The following is a 26,635-nucleotide window of genomic DNA, read 5'->3' as shown; positions in this document are numbered from 1 at the left end:
CCATCTTGCAATCTGATTGTCTGCTGTGCTATTGAGTATAGCTGCCTGTTGGAATAAATATTAAACTGACATTCATTCCCCTCTGCTGAAAGCAAAAGATTCCGTAGTGCAGTTTGAAATTGCAGGGAAATTCTCCAAAACGTCTTGGTCAATAATTATCCTTGAACAAATGTCAATCCAAACAGATTATCTACTTATAATTAGGTTGTTGCTTGTGAGAGCTTGCTGCATGCTAATCGATTGTCACAATGTTAACATAACATAAGTGATTACATTTCTAAACCATTTCATTGGTTGAAAAGTGCTTTATGATATCTTAATGTTGGAACTGTTTATATATAAATTGAAGTCCCTCATGTTTTTTTAAGTATGAAACTCCAAAGATCTTGATGCAACATGCTTACACCAATATTTATAAATTTCATCTGTTAAAAATACTGGTCTTTATAAGACAGTCATGTTTTAAACCATCTCTTCTAATTTAAAGAAGGGGACAAAGAATTCCAGAAGAACCCAGTGTAGTGATAACCCGATGTGATATGGTTGCCATGGGGGAGAAACTCCAATAGAAATGTGCTGGAATATCAAGACAGCTTGTAGACTGAGAACAGCTGCTTTTTGAAACAAAGATGGAAAGTGAGGGAGAAAGCAAAGATACCGCTGTGAAGCAAAGGGGGAAGCTCTAAATAACAGGGGAAGACTGTTAACAAACAAGTAGAAATAACAAAGTATGGAGCTGGATGAACACAGCAGACCCAACAGCATCAGAGGAGCAGGAAACCTGACGTTTCGGGTCTAGACCCATTTCTGAAGAAGAGTTTAGAGCTAAAACATCAACTTCCCTGCTGCTCTAATGCTGTTTGGCCTGCTGTGTTCATCCAGCTCTCCACCTTGTTATCTCAGATTCTCCAGCATCTGCAGTTCCTATTCTCTCTAACAAACAAGTAGGATGCTTGCTAGATTTATTACAAACATAAGGGAGCATAACTAGCCACATGTTTGGAGATTTCATGGAATTCCTACAGTATTAAATCAAGCCATTTCGCCTATCAAGTTCACGTCAGTTCCCAAAGAGCATCTCACTCAGCCCCCTGCCATATCTCTGCATTTGTCACAGCCAATCCACCTTGCCTGCACCTCCCTGGACACTACAGCATGACAAATCCACCCTAACCGATGCGTCTTTGGACTGTGAAAGCAAACCGGAGCACGCAGAGAAAACCCAAACAGGCATGGGGAGAATGTGCAAACTCCACACAGGCAGTTGCCCAAGGGTGGCATCGAACCTAGTGTTGTGAGGCAGCATTGCAAACCACTGAGCCACCACGCTCAATGGCTCATTTTTCATGATTCATAATTCATTTAGAGTGGAAGGAGTCATTGAGGTGGGCTCTGCTAGTGAAAGTGAGAGTCAGGTTGCAGGAAGTGACTTTTGAAAGACAATGAAAGTATCAAACTTGCATGAACCAGAGATTTGAGTCTGCTGAAGAGTTCTTGTAATGATACATATCTGTAGAAGTGTGACGCATGGCAAAAATTTTGCGCTAGTTCTTTAATACAATGATAATTATCCTTTTGTTTTGTTTGGAGTATTATTTGCATATAACTAATGTTTGATCCAAGTTGATACTAGTGTGTTTGTTACAGTAAAGTCTTAATGTGTGAAATCTCATCCTTTGATAATGCCAACTATCACTAGGACATTCATCGGTTTTTAGATTATTAGTCTCTATGGAGATGATAACACACAAAAAAAAGACATCGACTTAGACTAGAGTAGGAAGGATACAATTCCTCAGTCAGTGATAGTAAGAACCTTTGATGCTGGAGTCTGAGGTAACACACTGTGACTGTGGAGCTAGAAGAAAACAGCAGGCTAGGCAGCATCAGGGGAGCAGGAAAGCTTGGACCAGGGCCCTTCTTCAGAAATCCCCATTATTGAAGAAGGGTCCCTATCTGAAACGTCAGCTTTCCTGCTCCCCTGATGCTCCCTGGCTTGCTGTGTTCCTCCAGGTCCACACTGTGTTATCTACAGTTCCTCAGTGTTTGAGGTTATAAAATTATGGTTGTTCAGAACTAGGTATGAACACTGCATTTCAAAATCTATATAATAATGATTCATTTATGGATTGAAGAAGGGCTAAGAGAGAGGTGAAATGAAAAGAGGAACAAATCAGAATGAAAAGAAAGAATTATATTACAGGAAGAAAGATAGAATGGAAATCAGTGATTCATTACACAAGCACACTGTTTACCTTTAGAAAATAGGCAGCTAAGAAATAAAATAGTTTGCACTTCGCTGTTTGTTTTCTACCTATTTGCTATCACTGATCTGTTTAACTTTGCCGTTTAAACATTAATGTTGTTTCACTAAAAGTAGTTTTTAAACACATGATCAACAAAACAATTTTAATAAAGTGAATTGAAGATCCACCTCTATTAATGTTACACTGGGTGACAGTTAACCATTTCCTATGTTCCCTACAGCTAACAGTAAAGAATTAACCATATTTCAGATGTGTCAAATCATTAAAACAGAGGAGACCAGTGATCCAACTCTTTGAATGATCAAAATATGGTACATGGTTTGTTCAACTGTTCATTACTACATCAAGCATGAGGAGGCCTCATTTTCCACATCTAAACTAACCACTACTCCAGGATCTTTCTGGAGAGCAATGATAATTCCCAGCTTCATTTTTCCAACCAAGCATCTCCAGTAGGCGCCTTCCCCTGCCTCAACCATCATCGCATTCAATAACAAGTGCAAAGCAGTCATGGAGTCTTTTGTCACAAAGATTAGACCATCTGTGCAATTGCTGCTAATGTTCACCTAACCATCCTGACCCATAAAGCACAATGTGAAGTCAGCATACTGGCAGTGTGAGGTCAGGTCTTTGGCAGCGTTATGTTGCAAAGAGGGGGCCAGTGAGCGAAAAACTGTTAAATTCCTCATCACTGTGACCTTGATGTGCATAAAAAACTACCATTTCAAGAAAGCAGATAACCAATCCTACTAGGAATTTTATGTGCACTTTAGGAAGTGCTTCATTGTATATTCATAGCTTCCTAACAGACGCATTCTTAATTATACGTGTAATCTTAATGACTAGTTATTGGCACCAAAAGCTAAGGGTTTGGCCTGGTAACATAACAAAAAGCCTTTTTTATTTAAAAGGCAGATGTACACTCCTCAAAGTGACCCATTGGTAAGGTCCTGGAGAGTCTTGCCGAACAAAGAGACGTTGGAGTGCAGGTTGATAGTTTGTTGAAAGTGGAATCACAGGTAGAGAGTGTAGTGAAGAAGGCATTTTGTACACTTGTTGTTATCGGTCAGTGCATTGAGTATAGGAGTTGGGAGGTCATGTTGTGGATGTGTAGGACATTGGTTGGTGGAGGCTGGTACAATTACAACATTTAAAAGGCAACTAGATGGTTACACGAATAGGATGGGTTTAGAGGGAAATGGATCAAATGCTGGCATATGGTATTAGGTTAATTTAAGATATTTGGTCAGCACAGACAAGTTGGACCGAAAGGTCTGTTTCCATGCTGCACATCCCCGTGACTCTATGAGTCCCCTTGTCTTCCTTAAACCTTTTCATGCAAATTCTTTAAATAGTATAATATTTGAACCAAATTGCTTCCAAACACGACTGACTAAAAAAAAGGATTCCTGTTCAGTATCTTGTGAACTTGCTCAGACACCTCCTTTAGCTTTGTGCACACTCCAAGATGGTTGGCTAGCTGCACGTATAAAGATCTAGTAAGAAAATCAATTTGATCCTCAGCATATCTCTTCACTCCAGTCTTACATGTTGGGTCAGGCTTTTGCAAAAGAGATGGGAATTACATACTTGTGCAGTAGCAGCCGAGACATATGAGCTTACTGCAGCATATTGTAGTTAAAAGGCAATCGCACAGGGGATAGTCAGCAATTTGGGAAGTGCAATTTGTCTTTGTCACAGAGATTAAAAGAACTGTTGGTAGCATGAGAGGTACGCTGGAAGTCCTGGGGAAGTGACATAGGCAGGAAGAAGAATATACCCCAAAACACACGTAATGTATCACTGCTACATTCGTGAAACACCATGAGCTGTGGATCATCTTTTAAAAAGGGAGTCTCATCATAAGCAAGGTCACAGGTTTTTGATTTCTTTAGAAATTTCAACCCAATTGAAGCATTCCTGATTAGAATTACATGTGATCAAATCCTAGGTTGTTGTGTGCAGCTTTATAAGCTGACAGCCCTGATTATCAGAGCACTTTTTAAAATGAGTCATGCCTCTTTCAAAAACAATGGGTGTGAAGAAAAATAACAACATTTTAAAAGTCTTTACCCTTTGCTATCTGTCAGTTTTTTTTGTTGATGATAACTACTAATTAAATTGTTGGAAAACTGCTCAGAAAAAGTAATCAAAAGTGTTATTTTGAGTGAACGGAAGGTTGGGCATGATGCTTCAGAACTGATTTTACATTAATCAAGCTTTCTCACACTTCAAGGGCTTACTTACCACTTTCAGCCAGCGACAACAAAAGCAAAATGCTGCTAGATTCTGGAAATCTCGAATAAAAACTGAAAGTTCTGGATTTCAGATCGCAACCTGTTTCTGTTTACAGGTATAGTTTGTTCCTTCATAATAAATCTGAGTCTCGATGTTAATTCAGTTTCGGCACACTCTTGGTCTCATAATCTTCAGCACCCTGTGTTTGTAATTCTTAAGAGCCAATGTTAGTGAGAGTAACGAAATGATTCTTCAAACAAAAGGTAGATTTTATGCAGGACCTGAAAGGAAGACAGTAAGGTGGAGTGGCAGAGAGGTTTACGAAGAGAATTCCAAGAGTTCCTGAAGCAGACGACATGGTTGCAACTGTTTTGTTTTTCTTCCGTCATGGGATGTGGGCCTGAGTGACTGGGCTAGTATTTACAACCCATCCCTTGAGAAAGTGTTGGGACGCTACCATCTTGACCTGCTGCAGTCTGTGAGGACTAAGAAAATTGGGAATGTGCACGAGATCAGAATTGGGAAGAGCAGAGTTCTGAGAGGATTACAAGGTTGGAGAAATTTACAGAAATACAGGGATGCAGGGCCATGGAAGGATTTAAATGCAAGAGTGACATTTTCTTTAAATTAAGGCATTGACCAAAGAGGACATCTTTTCAGCTTTAGCAGTGTTTTCTAATGCCCAGGGTTGGCCCGCCATCTAAGACTCTCATGGATATGTAAAACATCAATCAGAAAATGATCGGGAACAACAACCTTGAGCAATATTAGAATTCTCTTGATACACCGTAATGCAACAGCAAGTTCTGTGATGACCTAGGCTATAAACACAACAGCAAGTGTGAGACTGGGTGACAATACTTGCTAATTTCACCTGACTTTAAGTTGAACGAGCAGATAACATCCAAGGTGATAATAAGGGCTTCTACACTTGGTTTCAGCATCTCTGCGTTGGAGATGGACAAAGCACTGGGTGTGGTTCCTGTATTTAAAGAGTGCCAATCTGTATGTGTATCTGCCTGCCTTACTTTTTGTCTGCCTGGAGTCTACACATAGGAATCTAAGAACTGGAAAAGCCTTGAATCTGCTCTGTTATTTAGTTAGATCATCATTGGAGTGTATCTCAATTCAATATACACTTTGGCTCCATGTCATGGCCTTAGTATCTCTTACCAGAGCATCAACCTGTCACATCAGAATGGGAGACAGAGTCTTGAGACGCAGGAGCCGAGAGAGAAAAAAAAGTTAGTGGAGTAACTTTTCCACAAGTGACCCCATCTGCCTCCAGCTTGGGAAAACTGGCCCATGGACTTGGCGTCTAATTAAAGAAATATAATCTGTTTACATGATCTACAGGCCACTGATCCCATTGCACGAATGCGTAAGCTATTCAATAAGTTCGAGACCTTACATGGATTTTAACAGCCCAGTTGTAATTACAACAGTCCACTTAAATACAGATAGGAGCAGTGATTTATTTCAATGGTAAAGGCATGCAATATTTATATGGAGCCACAAGATTGATTGATAGTTAAGGGGAACACACTAATTTACTTGAATCTGCACTGCAGTGGAGCTGACCCAATTCAAAACCTTTCAGGGGAGATCTATTTCTGTACAGCTGTGGGCCAGTGATCTATATAAATACAATTAAGTGGTGGTGATTTATTTAAAAGGGAATCTGGAGGCACAGTAGAAGAGGCAAAGAGTTCCGTTGTTCTCGGGCATGGAATTGGGACTTCAGCTCAAACTGATGCAGTCAATCTTTTCTTTATTCATTCAGGGCATGTGGGTGTGGCTGACTGGGCCAATGTTTATTGCCCAGCGCTAGTTGTACCAGACCAGGTAAGGATGGCAGTTTCCTTCCCTAATGGACATTAGTAAACCAGATGGGTTTTTTCCTGACACTGGACAATGGATTCATGGTCATCATGAGACTTCTAATTCTAGATATTTATTGAATTCAAATTCCACCATGTGTTCTGGGAATCCAGGTCCTGAGGACATTGTTGCAGCCTCTAGATGAACAACTCAGTGATAATACCACGAGGCCCTCGCCTCCCCGCTGTCTTTTATCCTGTCATGCAGCAAAAGTTGAATGTGCTCTGTCAGAATGGTTTGGGGGTTTAGGCCGATACTATAGACAAAATGTTGCACTGCTGAAAACACAGTTAACAAGTGTTTCTCACATACAGAGACAATCTCTGTTCTGCCTTGAAAGAGTCTGGGATATTTGCACCAAGTTTATTGTGTTGGTTTTGGAGGATTTGCCTGTGTGGCATCATGGCTGCAACTACCAAGGTGGAGGGAAGTTCTGGGTTGGGTACCTGCAGTGAAGGAGCCTTTGCTTGGGCCTGATTTAATTCAACAACTACATCTGTGTGTTGTTCAGTCTATTCCTGATAATATCATAGTGAGACTGGAGAGGAACAAATGAGCAAGCATCCCTGGGGAGGATAGTATGAGTTACATCCTCTGTGCTTCTCTTTGATTTTGTGCTTTCTGTGATCTATCACGGTTCCCAAATATGAGACCTGGTGCTTGTGCCTTCTTGAGATTAACGTTCAGCCCTAGGCTGGTGAGAAGTGTTAGCATTTCCTTCCGCAGTGCCAAACAGTGTCCATAGACACCTGGCAAATGGAGTTAGGTGCTCTGTCTTCTGCTGCCAACTCTTCTTTCCTGCCCTGTTGTATCCTACAGCAATTAGGATTACTTTTTGCAAGGCCTGCAGTTCCTCTCCTTTCACCATCTGTGGATTGGATAAGCCAAACGAATCGCGGGCACTTTAACTTTAATTTTACCGGATTATTGTTCTGGCCATCCTGACAAGTTATGTTCATTTTCACTTCTCATACCTACATTGATGCATGGTGGTCTGCCTGCTTTCATCGCTTTTAGAGTTTTTAGCAGTCTGATACAACTGAGTAACTTGCTAGGCCATTTCAGAGGAGAGTGTAAGGGTCACATGCATTCCTGTGTATCTAGAGGAACAATCTCACTGCTTTTACCTCTGTAATCTCATGAATAATTTTAACTGGAGCCCACCTTGAACTGCTCTGCTGTCTGAAAGGATTTCCATCCGAACCTTTCTTCCCATTTGCCATCATTGCTTTCATTGTCGTTCCTGGTGTTTGACAAAGTTTTCACCAAAACACACTTCCACAGCCACATCTCATCTCCCAGCAAGTGCCTCTGGCTCAGACTCACCCCATGTGAGTTCTGATAGAAGTTTCATCCTTTGGGTTTTGCATCTACCTAGGATCACAAGTATCTCTTGAGATCCACACTCAGTGCCCTATGTCTTTACCTCTCTTTACATCAGTACTGCCCCATCTTGGCGCAGGGCTGCACTGCTCCCAAGTTCCATTTCATCCTCTGTCTCATTTGACATTCTAACAAGAAACTTTTCTTTTTGCTTTCGGGTATTAAGGAATGCAAGTTGCAATAACTCCAAGATACCCATAATCCTCTGGATCCTCCATCCCCTTGGATTCCATTCTTTCTTCAAACCCCATCTCATGGTCAAGTATTTACTATCCGTGCTGATTTCTGAAGTTGAACGTTCAGTACACAGCAAAAGTCTTAGTTTTGATCTGCTTGCACACCCACCTCAATGAATTTCGCACATGACATAACATTAAACTTTTTCTTTTGTCAGCTTCACCTCTGTGCCCATTTCTTCATACAGGCATCCTCTTCCTGTCCCACAGACCCATTCACCCACCTCCAACATTCTCCCTCAAAATGGACTCCACCTTCTGGCCTTTCATCTGCTCTCAAACTCTTCATTGAGAACTGCCCACTGCTTGCTGATAAGGTGGTGCTGTGGTTGTCTCGCATGCTGTTCTCTGCATTGTGGAGTTTGAGTTCCAGCTCTTGGACACCTCCTCTTATTGTCCCCTCTCCCCTGGACTATAGCCTCACCATCAAGCATGACAACTTCACCAACCTCATCTCACCTGGGAATCTCCTCTCCAACAACATTCTAGCTCATCGTGACTATGAAGGTTCTAGGCCCGAAACGTCAGCTTTTGTGCTCCTGAGATGTTGCTTGGCCTGCTGTGTTCATCCAGCTTCACACTTTATTATCTTGGATTCTCCAGCATCTGCAGTTCCCATTATCTCCCCCAGCCCTGTACAGCCTGCTTTGACCTTCTCCCTGAAATCCATAAACTGGGCTGCCCAGGCAGACCTACTGTTTCTCCCTGTTCCAGCCCCACAAAACGTGGTTCTTCCTACTTGGATTGAATTTTTCTCCCTTATGTTTGCAGTGTTGATTGATTGATAAAAATTGGTGAGTGCAATCTCCCCTGCTCTTCTCTGAACTAGTGCATTCAGATTTCCATACATTCAGACAAGCAGAATTGTGTAGCAACCTCTAGTGTTACCGTTATCTCAGCGCTGCGCGGAGAAGTGGTGACGCTCCAGCTCACCTCATCACCAGTCATCCCTCTGTCATGAGAGAGCAGCCTATGATCCTCTGGAACAATGGCAGCACTTCTGTGTTCAAACCCAGGGGCAGGACTTGAACCCAAAATTTTATAACTCATCGCAAGAGCATTGTTCATGGTTTATTCATGAAGCCTGCAGCAATTTGTGATGATTGTGTTACTTCCTCCAGGCAGACAATTAGGCAAACTGCTGCAAGAAATAAATATAGTCCTCTGTTTTACTGCATTGGAAGAACTCTTGCTAACTTATTGTTAAAGATGATCACTGAGATAGCTTGTAGGCAGGGTTGCAGGAGGCACCTACAAATATCAATGGGGCATTGAGACCAACTTGACAGAGTTTCCAATGTTTAGCTCTCTGGGTCAAGCTCCCTTTCTAACATCTGTACGGGTATATCTTTAACAGATGCACTGCAGCAGTTCCAGAAAGTGGTTATCAATTAGAGGTGGTTGACAAATGTCTTTCTTTTCCCTGGGACTTGGTCATTGCTATATCATGCTAGCATCTATTGCCCGATCACTGATTGCTCTCAAAGACAGCAATTGCTTGTCAAGCCATTCCAGACACATTAAGAGTCAGACATATTGCTATCTGTTTGGAGTTACGCATGGGCCAGACCATCTAATGCTGACAGATTTCCCTCACTAAACACAATCAGTGAATCTGATGGCCTTTTGCAAAGATTGATGATTGTAATGGGGGCAATGAAACTGAGACCGATTTGAAATTCCAAAGTTATTCATAGAATTTTAATTCGACCAGCTGCTCTATCAGAGTTTGAACACATGCCCTTTTGGCATTAAGCTGTGATTCTGGATTACCACCTGACACCGAATGAAAGAATAAAACAAAAATCCCACATCTGATTCATCTTGAGCTATGAGAGACTAAGGCAGAGGGCAAGGCCAAAAAAAAGGTACTTAACTCAGTGGGATAGATTAGAATGGATGGACTATTTAATTGTTCATTTTGATTCATTCTCCCATTGGCATACCAGGCTGCAAGTCAACTAAATGTGCATTCTTTTTGTCTCTATGTGAGAGAAGCAATGTTGAAAGCGCACGCAAGATTAACAAGACCAAAGTGAAAACTAAGTTGTTATCGGGGAAGACTGAATGGGCTAGGACACTTTCTCTGACAAAGAGAATTCAGCGATGCAGCCTGACAGGATTCAGCTGATTAGACAATAACAATAAGGTTTCCATTTTTAAGAAGTCCAAAACTAGACATTGTAATTATAGGACAGGCTTTACTCAGAGAATGGTGAGAATGTAGAATATGGGCATTTGTAATAAAGTGCAATCCCAGGAAAGAATAAAAATAAATTCACTGAAGTTTGGAAGAATGTGGGTAGATCTCCGAGAAATCTATATAAAGTTCTAACAGGACAAGACAGGTTGGATGCAAAACGGATGCCCTGCTGGTGGGGGAGTCCAGAAGCAGTTTATGGCCATACTTTATGGATAATAGGTAATCATTTAGGATTGAGATGAGAAAAAATTTCTTCAACCAGAGAGTGGCGAGCTGATGGAATGCCTCCTACTTCCTTTTCATATCCTGATAATTAAATAGTGGATAAGTAATTGAGAGAGAAAGGAATGAAAGCAAATGCTGATAGGGTTAGAAGAAAAGGAGTGGGCTTGAATGAAGCATAAACACAAGTATAAATCTGACATTAATTGGCTGCCCTTGTGCACTTCTGTTCAGTATTGCGCAATGCTAATTTGTCTTTATGTTAATAGTAGGCATACTATGGTGTAGTGTGATTGGGTGATTTTTCCAATGGCTATTGGGTTACATATAGCTTGGGAGCACATGAGCCTGAGTTTAGAAAAGCAAGTATTCTCACATTGCAAAGGACTACTGAAGTACAAAGAGGAGGTTGAATGTGGAGTTATTTTCAGTGGGAGTTACCGTTACCCAAACAGCTGAGCAGATGGTTAGGGAGGAAGAGGAGTGGGCACCTTAAAATAACTGTACAGAGGCAGGTAGTCTGTCACCAAGTTACCCTTTATTTACATGTACAGAGTGCATGGGCTTTGACCAGCCAGATCAAAGCCTGTCTCTAGACTGAAGAGATCCTCTGACACTCTGGTCAGCCAAGGCTCCCTGATTAGCTCAGATTAACAGTCCCAATCAAGGAACTCACTGTCAATGAGATCCATCTGCTCCTCATTCCATTCACTGCAGCACCCACTCACCCAGATATTAAAAGAGGGTAGGAGGAATTCTGTAGGCTCACCACTCTGTACAGAAATTCCCATTCATCTCAATCCTAAAATGTATACCTCTTATCCCTAAAATTAAGACTATTAGCTGGTTCTGGATTCCCCTACCATCCTGGTTTAATCCTGTTAGAATTTTACATGTTTCTATGAGATCTCCCTCGTTCTTTTAAACTTCAATGAATTTATTTTTATTCATTTGCGGCACATGGGCATTGTCAGCTGGCCAGCATTTATTGCCTGCCCCTAGTTGCCCTTGAGAAGGTGCTGGTGAGCTGTCTGCTTGAATTACAGTCATCCAATATAATTTTAACTGACTCAATCTCTCCTCATGCATCAGCCCTACCATCTCCAGAATTAATTTTTGTAAATCTTGGCTGCACTCCCTCTATAGCAAGAACACCCTTGGTCAGATGAGCTGCACACAATATTCCAGATGTAGTGTTACTAATGCCCTGTATAATTGCAGAATTCATCATTGTTCCTGCCCACTTTTATCCTACTCTTTGTTTCCTACCTGTTGATAATTTTCTGTTCATCTCAAAGCATTACCCCCAAAATATTTACGCTTTAATTGTTAATCTCTTGCATGGGACTTTGCAAAAACCTTCTGAAAGCCCAAATAGATCATATTAACTGGCTCTCCCTGACTAACTCTACCACTTACATCTTCAAAGAATTCCAGTAGGTTTGTCAAGTATGATTTCCATTTTGTGATCCCATGTTGTGTCAGATTTGACCACTGGTTTCTAAGTGCTGTACTTTAAAACCTTTGATAATGGACTCCTGTATCTTCCTCACTAATCACATCTGCTTGACTGGCCCATAATTCTCTGTTTACTCTCGACCTACCTCTTTACATTATGGGTTACATTGGCTACTCTTCTGTCTATAGGAACTGTTTCAGAATCTAAAGGATCTTGAAAGATTCAATAGATCCATTATTTCTCGGGCCATTTCCTTAAGTGTTCTGGGATGTAGATTATCAGGCCCTTGAGATATATCAGCCTTCAGTCACATCAATTTTTCCAATACTATTTCTTTACAGATTTGATTCAGCTCCTCCCTCTCACTAAACCCTGTGTTCTCCTTCATTTCTGGTACATCATTCACTTCCACCCTCGAAAAGGCAGAAGTGAATTATGAATTTGTTAGCCAGTTCTTTGTTATCCATTATTAATTACTCTGTTTTTGACTGTAAGGGGCCTACATTAATTTTAATGAATCTTTTTCACTATACATACCTGTATAGTCTTTTATAGTTATTCGTTGTTTTCCTCACAAGCTTACTCTCATACTTTATCTTCCCATCTTAATCAATCCCTTAAACCTCATTTGCTGACTTCTAAACTATTCCTAATCCTTGGGAATATTATGCTTCTTTCTTGCCAAGAAGCCAGATGCAAGCAGTAAGGATGACACACAAGGAAACATCTGCAGAAAGGCAGGTTAAGCGAGTGGGCAGAAACTTGGCAGAAGGAATATAATGTGGGAAAATATGATGTTATGCACTTTGGCAGGAAGAATACAGAACGTGAGTCCGAATTAAATGGCAAAAGTTACAGAGAACAGGAATTTGGGGGCCAGCATCTATGAATTGGCACAGTGGTTAGCATTTCTGTCTCACAGTGCCAGGAACTTTGGTTTGATTCCAGCCTTTGGCGATTATCTGTGTGGAGTTTGCACATGCTCCCCGTGTCTGTGTGGGTTTCATCCCAGTGCTCCGACAGTCCAAAGATGTGCAGTTTAGGTGGATTAACCATGCAAAAATATCCTGTAGTGTCAAGGTTATACAGGCTAGGTGAGCTAGTCATGATACATGATGGTGAGGAGGCATAGATCTGGGTGGGAGGGTCAGTGCAGACCTAATGAATCAAAAGGCTTCTATCTGCACTGCAGGGATTCTATGAATCACTAAAACAGCATTCATAGATAATGGGAAATGCAGATGCTGGAGAATCCAAGATAGCAAAGTGTGGAGCTGGATGAACACACCAGGCCAGGCAGCATCTTGAGAGCACAAAAGCTGACGTTTCGGGCCTAGACACATTTTGAGCTCCTTAGGTGCTGCTTGGCCTGCTGTGTTCATCCAGCTCCACACTTTGTCAACATAACATTCATGTTGAGCATGTAATAGAGAAAGCGAATGAAATGCTGGCCTTTATTTCATAGGGAATGGAGTTTAAAGTATGGGTGAATTACCATACTTCTGCACTTACTACCTATGGTGTTATACGCCTGAAGAGGTAGTGCAAGATGGAAAGAGTTCATGCACAGGGTCAGTGGGTTGACCTGTAACAAAGAGTTTTGAAGTGGATAGACTTCATTAGAGCTAAGCAGGACAAATGTCTTCTCTAGAACAAAAATTGGTGTTTTTCTAAAAGGTAATTTAATCAATAACAGGAAGTGGAGGAAAACAAAGCTAAGGAAAAGAAGGTATTGCACAAGAAATACAGAATGTTAAAAAAAATTAATAGGGGCAAACATCAATGTAATAGGAAGAATTAAAAATAAGTGCAGGTAATAAGTAGAAATTAAATAGTAAGCTGAGTAATTTGAGAGATCTAGAAACCTTGGTTGCTAAGAATAGTATTGTATAATATTGTAACAGAGACATAGCAGCTGAACATTTTAGCTTATAAACATATTGAGGAAGTGAAGATTAGAAATAGTAAGGTGTTATATGAATCAAAATTCAAACATGGCAGAAGGCTGTCAAGATTACATGTATAATTGTGCAAATGCTGAATCTGCTCAGAGTTGAGGCGTAAGAGGGAATGGTTAGTCTTTTGGGAGTTTATTATAGATTGCTGAACATTACATGGGAAATGTAAGAAGCGATATGGAGACATATTACAGATTAAATATGCAGAAATAATAGGGTCATATTAATGCTTGACTGTAATCATCTGATGATAGACTGGAGTTAAAATTATGGCGGTGGTTTAGGGGCATAGAATTTCTACAGTGAGCCAGACCTGTTTCCCAGTTTGAGAGAGGAGGTGTTGCCAGATTGGGTTCTTAGAAAATGAAATGGGTCAAGCAAGTAATTGCAGTGATGAGTCATGTCTAGAATGTAGCAACCATGATATGATTAAGATAAATAGAAATTGATAACAGCAAGAACAAACAAAGGCAAGCGTACTGAAATGAAAAACAGCAAAAGGAATCCGGGTCAGGAAGATACCGACAGCTATGATAGTGCACAAATGATGCAAGTGTGACAATAAAGGTAATACAGCAGGCCAAGCAGCGTCTTAGGAGCAGGAAAGCTGATGTTTCCAGCCTAGAGTCTGATGAAGGGTCGAGGCGCGAAACGTCAGCTTTCCTGCTCCTAAGATGCTACTTGGTCTGTTGTGTTCATCCAGCTCCATACCTTGTTATCTCAGATTCTCCAGGATCTGCAGTTCCCATTATCTCTAATAAAGGTAATAGATGTGGTCAACAAGCAATTTATAAAGCATGAGGAAAGGCCTGTAATTAACAACAAGATTAACAGAAAGTGCTTGGAATGATTTAGAGGAGTGAAAAAAAATGAAGGAAAACTGGAGATGGATGGATTTCCTGAAATTTTCATTCTTCACCGGGGGAGTGGCATGGTTAACATTTCTGCTCCTCAGCACCAGGGACCCAGGCTCAATTCCAGCCTCAGACAACTGTCTGTGTGGAGTTTGCATGTTATCCCGATGTCTGTATGGGTTTCTTCTGGGTGCTCCAGATGTCCCCCACAGTCCAAAGATGTGCAGGTTTAGCTGGATTGGACATGATATATTGTCCAAGTATGTATAGGCTCAGGGGATTAGCCATGGAAAGTGCAGGGTTATAGGGATAGGCCTGGTGGGTGCCCTTCAGAGGGTTATTGTGGAGTCAAAGTGCCAAATGGCCTGCTGCTTCCACATTGTAAGGATTCTATGACACAATGCTTTCGACTCTGAAATACCTTTTAGAAAAGCTCTTCAAATCTATTCATTATAAAAGTGTAATTGTCATATATAGTTGTGCATATGTATTTTATATATTGGAATTAGAAACTAAAATATTATGTATAAGTGTTTCATAGGGAATATTTCACAGCTGTGCCTGAAAAAACCTCTCATGTGTATTGGGAGTAATGTGTGCTAGCCTGATGCAGCCTCAAAGCAGGATTTTATTCTGTTAAGATAGTCTTCAAGATTTTTACATGATAATGTTCTCAGTTCATTGAACCTGGAGTGTGACTACTTAAACATTACAGAGCACATTATCAGTTATGGGGGCTGGAACACAAAGGGAGACATAGAGAGAGAGAGAGAGAGAGAGAGAGAGAGAGAGAGAGAGAGAGGGAGAGACACAGAGGCAATATTAGTACTGCTGCCTTACAGCACCGGGGATCCAGATTTGATTCCACCCTCAGAAGACTGTATACATGGAGTTTGCATGTTTTCCCAGTGTCTTGTGGTTTTCTATGGGCACTCTGGTTTCCTACCACGGCAGGCGTTAGCCATGCAAAATTGTCCAAAGTGTCCAGGGATGTGCAGATTATTTGGATTAGCCACGGGAAATGCAGGGTTATTGGGAATGTTCTTCAGAGATTTGGTGCAGACTTCAATGGACCGAATGGCCTGTATCTGCTTTGAAGGAAACCTATGTAACCAGAGTTGTATTCTACCCAGAATGCCACAAGAGGAATGAATTGAACAGTCTTTTCTCAACACAACTGAAAACTCTTGCTGAATGTTGCAGCAAATTGATGGGAGATAAAATTGCTTGAATTTGCATCATTTAAAGCTGAAATTTTGATTTTTTCAGGTTTTTGCTGCTTGATTGTTATAGGCCAGAGAATGTGATTTTAACAGAGTCGCGAACCTACCGAATTATATTACACAACAGGTACCAAAAGCAAATGTGAACTAGAGCTGACTTGGATGTTTTCTGGGACAATGGTGAAGTTACTTTGTGCCTCAGCCACACTATTTGTACACTGGAAATCCTTGATGGAACATTATAAACCAGCCCAGTTCGTCCCCTCCCCCCACTACACCACACAACCAGCCCAGCTCTTCCGCTCCCCCCACTGCATCCCAAAACCAGCCCAGCCTGTCTCTGCCTCCCTAACCTGTTCTTCCTCTCATCCATCCCGTCCTCCCGCCCCAAGCCGCACCTCCATTTCCGACCTACTAACCTCATCCCACCTCCTTGACCTGTCCGTCTTCCCTGGACTGACCTATCCCCTCCCTACCTCCCCACCTATACTCTACTCTCCACCTATCTTCTTTTCTCTCCATCTTCGGTCTGCCTCCCCCTCTCTCCCTATTTATTCCAGAACCCTCACCCCATCCCCCTCTCTGATGAAGGGTCTAGGCCCGAAAAGTCAGCTTTTGTGCTCCTGAGATGCTGCTTGGCCTGCTGTGTTCATCCAGCTTCATACTTTATTATTATGTGGAGAATGTTACTTTTTTAAATGATACTTTTTTCTTGATACTCGGGTCTGAAAGTGTACATATTTCTTTACCAACATGGACATGCTTCACTTTGCTGAACACGAAAAGCCATGATTGAAATAACTTCACAGATTCTGGTAACCTGTCAACAAATTATCTTTTATTTCCACATGAAGAGTCCTTAACACTCAACCAGCCCCACCAGAGCCAGCTCTCAAAGTGAACAGAACCTCTACACTCCTCCTAATATCAGTCAGCCTGTGGTATCTCATTGGACCAGATTAACAGCCCCAAACAGAAACTCATATTCTATGAGAAAGTGTGAAGCTGGATGAACACAGCAGGCCAAGCAGCATCTCAGGAGCACAAAAGCTTTTGTGCTCCTGAGATGCTGCTTGGCCTGCTGTTTTCACCCAGCTTCACACTTTGTTATCTTGGATTCTCCAGCATCTGCAGTTCCCATTATCACTCATATTCTATGAGGTTCACTTATTACAATCGCTAAAATGATCAAGTTGACAGTTCAGCCTAGAGATGCAGATTACTGGTCATAACATTCAACATTTTGAATGTAAAAACATTATGGCCCAGCGCAAAATGTTTTGTAGATCCAGCACTCAGTGGAGTTATGGATGTGCTTGACCATGGTAAGCCTGCTTGATCAGTGCCTATGTCCTTAGAGGTTGGTCACAGCTTCATTCAACTGTTGTAACAATGTTAATGAAGCCTCTTAGCAGGCTTTTGGTGTGAGTCCAGGTCATTTTATATTAGCTCCAAGTTTGGAGATTTGAGCACCACTGTGGGGACTAAAGTGGATTCGCACAAGAATAGGGCACAGCAGACAGTTTACTGACTGACTTACAGATATTAGATGCAGTGCCTTTCATGAGTTAATAATCCATCCTGTTTGGCTTATTTCTGGACTAAAGTCTACTTTATAAAAATTGGCTGGCACTTTCTGCATTGCTTGTGCTGTCAAACCAAAACAGAACCACATGAAGATGAAAGAGAGAGATCAAAGGTTTCTAATTGCTTCTCACTTTGGGCTAGAGTTTGATGTAGAGTGAAGGGGGTGGAGTAGGTTGTGGTAGAGTGTCGTGTGTTGGGTGAAGAGGAGGGCCATCATACAACTTGCTGCTTCCCAGTTGAAGTTGCCTTGAGCCTCCGGGGGAATTTCAAATAATTAGTCTTTGAACCAGCCTCTAGTCTCTAATATGCCCGTATTAGATTACTAATAGAATTGCTGTCATCTCTCAGCGCAATAATGGACAAAGATTCCGTTACAAATTGAACACTGTATTGCAGCTCATGGCCCTGAATTCAAAGCTATTGAGAGCGACTTCAATCCTGTGTGTCTTGCTGAAGTTTGGAGGGAGAAGGCAGCATAGCTTTGGAAAAGTTGATGTAGAGGGTCATTACATGACTGCAGTATTGCCACAGACCATTAGGTACAATTTCCCAGCTCAAGTCATCATAAAAATGCTAAAATTGTAAATAAATTATGCTAAACTGCTGCAAAGCAATTGATTCTTAAAGAAGAAAATTTAGCTGATTCTAAATAACATCTCACCTCATTTGCTTCACTCTCATTTTCTCTTCTTTCGATGATCATGAAATGGTGAAAGAATTGAATTGCTTCCACCAAAAGACAAAACTCTGCATTCATTTTTATTTGAAGTTTGGTTAAACTGTAGCAAGGATGACCACTGCAGTAACTTGTCACTGCCTCTTACTCTGGAATCAAATGTGGGTCCTTGGCGTTATGAGGCAGCAGTGCTAACCACTGAGTCACCATGCTACTCGCAGACCACATGCTATCTTAAGCTTTCCCGTAATCTTAGAGAAAAGTCATGTCTGGAAACTTCTGGCAGAAAAACTGATGCACTTTTTTTTATTTATCCTTGCTCAATTGTAAACTCCTCATGCATAAAAAAGTCCATTAAGTATGAAAACGCCTTCCCTCTTGATTTGTTTTATAAGAAATCATCATGGCTACAGAAACACTTGCAAATTAATCACTAAACACCACAGGCGCACAGAAAAATCCATGAGCTACTAAATCAAAATTCAATCATTCAAACTATATATATATAAATCACACAGCCCACATCATAAAGGAGAAATGACAGCTGACAATGCTTTTAGAATTTGTCAAGGAGGTGCCAAACCGGATAGATAAAAGTGAATCAATAAATGTAAGATATTTAAATTTCCAAAAGCATTTGACAAGGCACTGCAACTTAATAAGTAGAGCCTGATGTGTTATGATTGTGTGTGAGCAAGAGTAAAAGATTGGCTAACTAATAGAAGACGGAGAGCTGGGGTAAAGGGGGAGTTTTAAGGATGGCAATCTGTCAGTAGAAAAGTGACATAATGATCAGTGTTGGGCCCATTGTTGCTTACGATATTTATAATGACTTGGATGAGGGAAGTGAATACACCATAGCCATGTTTGCAGATGGCATGGACATAGGTGAGAGCCTATAGAGGGAAAGATACAAGTTAATTGACAGATAGAATATGATGTGGGAAAATGTGAGGTTAGTGGGGTTGAGATTATCATATCAGCCACAATCTCATTGAATGAAAAAGCAAATTCAATCAGCTGAATGGCCTTCCTCTACTCTTACATCTATTAAGAACATATTAAAAAAAAACATGTGTAAGCTATTTGGCCCATTAACCTGCTCCACCAGTCAATAAAATCATGCCTGATCTGCCCTAAGCCTCAACTTCTCAACTGTACTAGCTTCTCATGGCTCTCCATTCCACAATCTTTCAAAATCTATCCTCCCCGCTTCAAATGTTCTCAAATATGTGGCCACCACAACTGTCTGGACCTGAGAATTCTGGACAATTACTATTACCTGAGAGAAGAAATTCCCTGAAACTCAGTTTTAAATCACTGTCATTTTATTCTGTATCATTGTCACCTTATCTGGATTCCGTCACAAGAGGAAACACCTTTCCAACATCTAGCCTGTCAAGCCCCCTCAGAATATTGTTTGTTTCAATAGGTTTATCCTCATTCTTCTAAACACTAATGAATAAAGGCCTAAACTGTTTAGCAATTCTTGGTCAATGGAAACATGGACCAGACCAGAACAGACCAGACATGGGGTAAATTTCTGAAGAAGTGTCCAGACCGGAAACGTCAGCTTTCCTGCTGCTCTGATGCTGCCTGGCCTGCTGTGTTCCTCCAGCTCCACACCTTGTCATCTCAGACTCCAGCATCGGCTGTTCCGACTATCTCTCATGGGGTAAATAGAGGTGGGTTATAGAAACCTAGTTATTACAGGGATAGTTTGTATTTGGCAGAATGGAGTTTGCGTTTCAGGTCGAGTGACCCTTCCTCAGATCACTCTGTTTACTCAATTTCTCTCCACAGATGCTGCAAGACCTGCTGAGCTTTTCCAAAAATTTCTGTTTGTGTTGCCAATGTATTCCTGGTGTGGGGAAGAGTCATTTGATATTCCCAGGCCCCATCCCGTCTCATAAAATGTGGCCACATCTGAACAGTGAGTTTGAGGATTCATTTGACCTTAGTCGAGGAGGCAAATTGAACGCCCAGGTACCACTCAGGTAAGGAAGAACAACCACAACAAAGTCATTCAGACTCCAAAGTGATCAAAACCTTCAGTAGAAATGTAAGAACATCGAATAATCATTTGAAGCAAGCTGCAGCTCTCAAAGGGCCACAAACTGCTCTTTGCCAGCTGCTGATAATGCCAGCAGAAGTTATAGATCCGAATTTATCAGATGAGAAACATGACTTTAAATGACTCAGACTTTAATTATGCACTTTGTTTGGGAGTGCATCACTGAGCTTAATGATGCTGTGGGGCGAAGACAAGTAATGAAGGTTCAAATGTAATACACCACATATAAAACCATCAGGGAATGAAGGGACCTTTTACGAGCAGATCCTAAGGGCAACATTGCCTTCATACTTCTTGTCAAAAACAAATAGCGCAACATCATTTCTATCAGCATATGGTCACTGGAGGGGTGAGCTGTGTCGCGCTTGTTATTGAGTCTCCTGTGCAACATAGCAAAACTCTATTCGTGTTCAGTCAAGTGCAGCATTTGGCATTAGTTGCATCAGGATTAAGCATGATGTACTGCAGGCCTTGGCACATGCAGTTCCAACAAAACACAATTAGCTGAGCTACCAGATGATCTTCTGGGGCTTCTTCTTATTTCCTGCAAGCTTGAATAATGTGATTTGTTCAGTTTGAGTGCATAGCTCATCGACAGTGAGGACGGATTTACTGCACCCTGATTACTTGGGCATATTGGTTGCTTAAAGTGAGGTGAGATTGTGTGGATTCAATGATGAGCTCTGATAGGAAATGTCTCTTCCTTTTCATAGCAGGGAATGTGATGGTAAAATTCAAGGCAAGCTGATCAAAAGCAAATAATGAATAAAACCTCAGCACAAAGCGACTGCCAAATTCACTTATTTCAACTGCAAAACTGAATAATTCTTTTGAAAGAGAGATAGTTACATATGGGGACAATAAAGGCATCTTTACCATGACAACTTGCTTTTGTGGCGTCTTTAGCCTATAGACTGATCCAAGGCAATTCAGAGTGGAAATAGCAGAATAGGATCTTCAGGCCTTTGGAAACTGTTGAAAGGAGGCTGTTTCAGAAAAGTTTTCGAAGTAGAGGGAGACTCAGATAATTGGGCCTCAGCAACTCAAAGCCGATATTGTTGAGAAGAGATAACTGCACAATGGGGGCAAGATTTCAAGTACGTTTGAAAGAGAATTGTATTGAAACAAGGACATGAGTATATTTGAATAAGGGAACAAGCATTTTCAATTTAACGCATTACAACGTAAGCTGGATGACATTGATGGGTGAACAGGATTTTGTGCATTTTTCAATACATTGAAGCTATAAAGGATGGACAAAAAATGGCCAGTGAAGTGAGCCTAGGAATGATCATCTCTAGACAGGAGGAGGGGGCTGGATGCAGAGTAAAAGGGAGCAATATTGTGGGAATGGTAGCTCAGTGGGGGTCTGCAGCACAGTTAATGGCTAAAGATGACATCAATCTTTCATGCAGCCTGGTTCAACTTGAACAAACAGAAAGCAGGGTGGGATGGTGTCCTTGTCAAAGGAATGCTGTTTCTGGTAGCTCCCGAGTGGAATGGTTTCTGCTATTTTTGATGTTTAGCTGAAATAAGTTCTGGCAAGTCTGCTTGGCAGAATGTAATAATCATGGTGAGGCAGTTCAAACAGGAGGCATCTGATCTGTGGAATAAGTCTGATACTTTTAATTGTTCCAACAAGTGCTTAGCATCTTGTGCAATGTAAATTCTTCTGTTTTTTGTGGGCACTGATTAAAGAAGCAAGTCACCCTGGCCACTTTTGAGAGTTTCCACCTGCCTGTGGATGATGAAGGAATTGTTTATGGTAAAAGATGATCCCAAGGTCAGGCACTTGGGAATCTTTGAAGGTCCAACGGTGCATGTGCTGGCCTGTGTCAGTTGTTCCAGGCAGGTAGGAGTAGATGGTAGCCTGATGGAATGCGACAACTGAGGCAAGTTTCTGCAGAAGGATAATATCATAAACTCTTTTAAACGTAGTGGACAGATTAAGGAAGGGAAATCATAGCCATAGATGATTGCAGAAAGAGATAATTATTGAGAAAGAGAACTGATGCTAAATAAATATGGGATCTCACGATAGGCAAAATGGATGACAAACAGAAAATAAAATCAATTTTGGACATAGCCGAGCTATTGGATTTTTATGCATTACACCCATACTTGAGCCATTACCTGCAGGTTAAATGAATTGGCCATGGGAAATGAAGGGTTATAGGTTGGGAGTGTGGGTTTGGGTGTGATGCTTTTCAGAGGATCAGTATGGACTCAATAGGCCAAATGGTCTGCTTCCTCAATGTAGAAATCCTATGATTCTATACAATCTCTTAGAACTGGTGAGCTGATTTTTTCACATTGGCTTCCTAGAATGGCTAATGATGTTACTACATTCTTCTGTTGTTCAATGCCCATTGTCTTCCTCTTTTATATTGACAGTTGTTTCCTTTGTCTAATCTCCTTATCATTTGTATCTTTTCTCACTTTCCTGGTCTCATACTAAAATTTAGGCACTCTTCTGCTGGGCCCTATGGATCTGAAAGACAGAAGACAGAGTGTTAATGAAATAAAACAAAACAAAGTTCTGGTTTGCTCAAAGAAGTTACTGTTTATTCATCAAAAAAAAGGATTAAGTATTTGATTACCATTCTTGTCTCGAAAGGCATTGCTTCCACAAGATTGGAGCTCCAGGTTCAGTTACATTATATATCAATAAAGGTTGGCTCTGATTGATCAAACCCCAATGAGCTTTTATTTCTTCACTTTGGTTTTCAAACCATAAACATGTGGGTGGAAGTATGATACGTGTGCTGTCTAGAGATTCAAATCTTGGGGTAATTCATTAAGCTAGGCTTTGCTGCTGCCAGATGTAAGGATTATTCATATACCTATCACTCAGACAGATATTCAAATGGAATTTGATGGCTCGGATTATGAATCGGACTAACAGATATCCTTTATCGTTCGATGCCCCTGAAATTAGTCTTTATTAACTACCGCATTCATTAACCCAATAGTTCTTCTTTCAACATCAGTGACTTCTGATATATGTTTCTCTCAGACAAGGAGAACAGCTAAGATTCTTACAAATATCTCATCAAATATGCTAAGTATTCATACTGTAAATTCATTCTATACCTGCGTAATACTAATGCAACATATGCAGCATTAGTCCAAACTCGTAAACTTGAAGGAGTTCAGAAAAGATTTAGAAGGGCCTTGCCTTGGAGGGTTTGAGCTTTAGGGACAGGCTTAATAGTCTGGGACCATTTTCTCTGGAGTGTTGGAGGCTGAAGGGTGACCTTATAGAGGTGTATAAAATTGTAAGGGGCACAGATAAGGTGAGCAATCAAGGTCTTTTGCCCAGGGTAGGGGTTTCCAAAACTTTAAAGTGAGAAAGCAATGATTTAAAAGGTACCTAAGAGCCAACTTTTTCAGGTAGAGGGTGGTGCACGTATGGAATGAATTGTCAGAGGAAGGTGTCGTGTCTGGTATAATTTCAACAGTTAAAAGGTATCTGGATGGGTACACGTATGGGAAGGTTTTGGAGGGATAGGGGCCAAATGCTAGCAAATAGGATTAGATTAACTTAGGATATCTGGTCAATATGTACGAGTTGGACCGAAGGGGGTCTGTTTCCATGCTGCATGTTTCGATAACGCTAAGGCTGTAATGCCACATTTCCAGATGGAACTCATTTAGAACAGAAAATAACCCAGTTTATAATGTATACACATCTATAGCTACCCTAAAATTATTAATGCTATTAAATTTTATTATATCCATACTCTACTTGCTAATTGATATGGATAACATATACAGATTAGACCATTTAGGACAAAGACGAGGAGACATTTCTCCAACCAAAGAGTGGTGAGCCTGTGGAATTCATTCCCACCGGAAGCAGATGTTGCCTAAACATTGAATGTATTTAAGCGCTGGCTAGATATAGTACTTGGGACAAATGGGATCAAAGGTTATGGGGAGAAAGCAGGATTAGGCTATTGAGTTGGACGATCAGCCATAATTGTGAAGAATGGCAGGCTCAAAGGGCGAGTGGCCTCCTCCTGGTCCTATTGTCTATGTTTACAATATGGCAATACAAAATTATTCATCAGGCTATCGGGCTATTTGAAATCCATGTTGTTTATCTATCCATTAACTTGTTTTAATTAGAAAATGATCATGATATTTATTTATATTGACAGACATGGAGATGTGAATATTAAAGTTGAGTTTTGTTTGCAGAACAAGAGAACCTGAGTATACAATCAACAACCTCACATATGAAACCAGAGATGTGAACAGCTTTTCGCTTCATCAGACTTGTGCCAATGCAACAGGGACAGTTAGTTAATTTCTTTGTCAATCAACTCTTTTAGAAGTAACTGGATAAGAACCTGGCTAGAAATGGAATTGAAATCTTTGTGAGTAGCAACAGTTACCAGTGACTGAATGCTCTACAAAACACACTGGTTTCTGAGCAAGCATGACAGTGAATGCAATGTGAGCTAAAACTGATGAGAGCTGAGTACTGCGGAAAGTACAGTTGAATGAGGTTTTGGTGCACTGCCTTTCATGGTCAAGGAGACATTTATCTAGTTTTTTCTTGCTGAAGATGGTAACTGTGATTGGTGCCTTATGTGCAAATTATTTCCTGTAGCCTGGGTAGCTAGTTTCTCCAATCATCATTCACAAGAAAACGGGGGAATTTATGTTGCACATGGTGCTAAGCAATGTTATTTAGATCAAAAGCTGGAACAATTAAAAGGATCAGCTATCATTCACAAATCTGATGCCTTCTGTTTGAACTTCTTTGAAATTTGGCTCTCGGCATCCGAGCACAATGTTTATTCAGAGTTCTTTTGCCTGTCTTGACAGAGATACTGGCACTTTTTAAAACAAAAAGTTAGCACTTTGCTCAAAATAATAGTGAATCATAGAAATATACAGCAGAGAAATGGGTCACGGCCCGAAACGTCAGCTTTTGTGCTCCAGAGATGCTGCTTGGCCTGCTGTGTTCATTCAGCTTCACACTTTGTTATCTTGGATTCTCCAGCATCTGCAGTTCCCATTATCTATGATATCTTCAATTTTGAAATCATCATTCTCTAAGACCAGAGAACTTCCTGAAGGAGGTGATTGAAGGATGTTTAGGGAGAAAGAGAATGATGCTTTAAACAACTTGAAATTGGAAAAAGTCAACAATTAATAGGAAGGCATAAGGTCTGGAGAAATGTGCAAAGAGCTTACTCTTCTTTGTGTTACCAGCACATTTTTGAAAGTTACGTTTGAAACTCCTTGCAAAACTATCGGACAATGTCAACTGGATCATTTTGAGATTTCACACAAGTTATTAAATGTGAGTCCCCAGTATTAGTTCTTGCATCACAATTGGGCTATGTCTAACGATATTGGAATTTTTTGCTCCAGCTAAGTGAGCTACAAACCTCTAGTTATTCTGAATTTAAACACTATTCCCCAATGATCTCATATTCACTAAATATTCAAAATGACATCTCTCCCTGATTTTCTTGGCTGGCATTAAAACATGTAAAATCTCATTTTCAACAGTGGCATTTCCAAGGTTCACACAATTTCCAGTTTGTTATTTATCTTGGGAATATTGACCTTTCTAAGTTCTGGAACCTCCATTCACAAATCCTGCCATCTGGGGTGAATGATCGTCTCCTTCCCAACATGGTTGAACTCTGAGCAAATTGTGAAGGCCGTGCCTTTTCATTTTTGTGTCTTTTTTATAGAACTGTGGACTGAAATGAGGAATAACTGCATTAAAATCCAGAGATTCAGAAGGATGTGTACATGTTTGGAAAGCAAAGAATTTGACACATATTGTGGACGATATTTTTGTAGCTATGGGTCCCATTAATGCAGAACCTAGGTTGGAACATCAGAGAGCTGGGGATTTTGGGTATTTATTTTAAGCAACAACAATGTTGTAATGACTCCTGGAATAGTAGGACCTGATTTCAAGTGTGCTATCTCAGTGAGTCATGATAAAGTCAACAGGAAAGAACTGCCAAAGGTGTAACACCTGCCCATTTCCCACACCCCCCCCCCCAATACCCAAGGGCCCAAACAGGTGAAGCTGTACTTTACCTGCACTTCCCACAATCTAGTCCACTACATTCACTGCTCAATGTGGTGTCCTCTGCACTGGAAAAGAAAGTGTAGACTGGGTGACCACTTTACAGAACTTCTACATACTGTTTGCAAAATATACCCTGATCTTCCAGTTACCAGCAACTTTGATATATCACCCTGTTCCCTGGCCAACATCACTGTCTTAGGCTTGCTGCATTGTTCCAGTTAAGCTCAGTGCAAGTTGGAAGAACATCACCTCATTTTCCATTTGGGTACCCTGCAGCTTTCTGGACTCAATATCGAGTTCAATAATT

The 26,635-nt window shown here is 40.9% G+C and overlaps 1 long non-coding RNA gene across 1 annotated transcript in view; it reads left to right on the top strand.

Moving 5' to 3' along the window:
• Positions 1-24,679, top strand: part of LOC125456029 (uncharacterized) — a 57,254-nt gene extending 32,575 nt beyond the window's left edge. The window contains exon 4 of the long non-coding RNA XR_007248371.1: positions 24,465-24,679. This is a non-coding gene — a long non-coding RNA (uncharacterized LOC125456029). The remainder of the gene's footprint in view (positions 1-24,464) is intronic.
• Positions 24,680-26,635: the final 1,956 nt, after the last annotated feature.

This window comes from Stegostoma tigrinum, chromosome 8 (genome assembly GCF_030684315.1).
Source record: "Stegostoma tigrinum isolate sSteTig4 chromosome 8, sSteTig4.hap1, whole genome shotgun sequence".
Taxonomy (NCBI): Eukaryota; Metazoa; Chordata; class Chondrichthyes; order Orectolobiformes; family Stegostomatidae; genus Stegostoma; species Stegostoma tigrinum.
This window is presented reverse-complemented; position numbering and strand designations above follow the sequence as displayed.